General features: G+C 46.7%; 1 non-coding gene across 1 annotated transcript; it reads right to left on the bottom strand.

The window, feature by feature from the left end:
* Nucleotides 1–921: 921 nt before the first annotated feature.
* On the bottom strand, nt 922–1,030 carry LOC112129332 (U6 spliceosomal RNA). Its single transcript, XR_002911734.3, has one exon. It is a non-coding gene; the product is annotated as a U6 spliceosomal RNA (small nuclear RNA).
* Between the last annotated feature and the right edge of the window lie 1,324 nt (nt 1,031–2,354).

Below are 2,354 nucleotides of genomic sequence, written 5' to 3'. Positions count from 1 at the left end.
TCCTTTGAGGACCCCTCAATGTGATTCAACTCCTGGGTTTTGCAGATGAGGAAACTGAGGCAGAGAAAGAATGTGCCTTGCCGAAGGTGTGTGGTGAGTCAGGACGGAATAGGCCTAGACTTTTGGCTTCTGCCCCAGAGTTCTCCCATGGTTGCCTGCTGCAGCCACCTCCTCAATCTGTGCCTCTGCCCAGCTGCAGTTTTCGGCATCCTGCCTCATGACAGAGGGGGGAGCGTGCCCTTTCTATCCGTCTCAGCCATTGCCTCTTCCCGACTCGTAGCTTCCCTCTTGGTGAAACTGCCTTTGCGCTTTCTTCCCACGTGCATGGTCTGGCTGGTTCTCTGCATCCTGGTGTCCCATCTCTGGGAAAGGCTCCACCGTGCCCACACTCACTCAAGTTGCACAGGGACATCTTTCTCCCCTTCTTCCCCTGCTCCCCCTCCACAGCCAACTCCTAGCTGGACTGGCCTCTCGCTCAAACCCAGTCCTTACTGTTTATCAACAGGAATCCAGGCCCTCCTCACCTCTTGCTGTGGCCATTATCACAGCCAGAAAAATATTTCTAAAGCACATGAACATGTCACTCTTCAGCTTAAAATCTTGCCGAGGTGCCTGTGGCCTTGAAAATTAAGTTTAAGCCCTCGGTGTGGTCTACAAAGCCCCCCATGGCCGGCACAACCCTTCCTTACCATGTGCCTACATCCATTCTTCGCACCAGCTTGGCAAATGCTCCATGCCCCCAACCCCCTGAAGCCCATTTGCTCTGCTGCTCTTCCTATCCAGAGCAATAAGATGTGCGTAGACCAGCTTCATACCTTTTAACCTTGAGGTTTGCTTGCATGCTTGTTTTTAAAATTCAGTTCCCTCTCGACGGGGATACTCTTAAAGGGGCCCATCCGCTTTCCCACTGATGGGCTTTTAAAAATCTATATGGAACACTTCATGAATTTTGTCATCCTTGCACGGGGGCCATGCTAATCTTCTCTGTATTGTTCCAATTTTTTAGTCTGTGTGCTGCTGATGCGAGCACATTTATGGTTTTAGAAGATAATCTTAGAACCTTACGCACAAGATAATCATTTGTAAACACCCCCACAGTAGTTTCCTTACATGGACTGACACAATTTTTTACATATAAGTACTTCTAGGGTCTGAAATTAAAGTCAGGACAAAGCGTAAATACAAGTGTCTATGACTAGCAACGTGTGCTGGCTCATTTGCTGATGAATAAATAGCTGAACCCAGAAGCTCAACCTAAAAATTTAACAGGAACAAGGGCTGATCTTCAAAGTCCCAAACAGTTCAAAGTTGGAAGAGTAATTAAGGGCCACTGAGATGTGCTGTCAAACAGGCAGATGAAAGCCTGGGATGCCCCTTCCTCCCCTACCTGGGCTTGGCTTGATGGCAGAGGTCACAAATGCAGCCCAAAACGAACCACATTCCTGGCTCCTAGAATTGGATCTTCAGCTTTCTAGAACAGCCCTTCCTGTGTTATGTCTGCAATGTGTAGAATCTGATAAGAAACTTGTTCCAAAGTTCAAAAACAACCGGACTTTGTAAATAGTTCCAAATAGAAGCCCTATTCATGCTGGGGAGGGAGTATGTGTGGGAGATGAGAAGGACCTTTACTCAGACAACCAGAGCGTTCCCGCTCCCAGCACCATGTCGGTGGACCATGGGCCACTTCACTTCTCTGCCCCCTGTTCTCCCTACCTGCATGATATGGATTATAACAGTACTTACCTCCTTGGGCAGAAGAATGATAATTCAAGTAAAACACGGAGCATACAGTATGTGCTCAGTAAATATTAGTTGTGGAAGTTGCCAATAAAACCAACAGTGTGAGCAGAACAGCCATATATTTAATCAATATACATTAAAAATAATTTTTGGCAGAATGAGAATATCTGAGCTGTGCAAGCAAATGGTACGGGCCAGCATCTAGAACTGCAGCTCAGGAAGGAGAACTCAAGCAGAGCTGAAAAGCCTGTGAGGGAGACAGATGGCAAGAGGAGTCGGCTGAATACTGGCTCCCAAAGACAGCAGGTCCTAATCCTGGAGCTGTAAATGTGACCTCATTTGGAGAGAAAAAAAAAAATCTTTGCAGATGTGATTAAGTTAGAGAATTTGAGATGGGGAGATTATCCTGGATGATCAGGGTGTGTCCTAAATGCAATCACAAGTGTCCTTACAAGAGACGGGCAGACGGAAATTTGACACACAGAGAGACAGTGATGGGAACTGAGAACAGAGAAAGATCTGAAGATGCTGATATTGAAGATTGGAGTGATGAGGCCACAAGCCAAAGGATGCTAGCAGCTCCCAGAATCTGGAAGAAGTGAGAATAAATTTTC

The sequence above is a fragment of the Pongo abelii genome, chromosome 16 (assembly GCF_028885655.2).
Source record: "Pongo abelii isolate AG06213 chromosome 16, NHGRI_mPonAbe1-v2.0_pri, whole genome shotgun sequence".
Taxonomy (NCBI): domain Eukaryota; kingdom Metazoa; phylum Chordata; class Mammalia; order Primates; family Hominidae; genus Pongo; species Pongo abelii.
The sequence above is the reverse complement of the archived record's forward strand: the minus strand, read 5'-3'. Positions and strand labels throughout refer to the sequence as shown.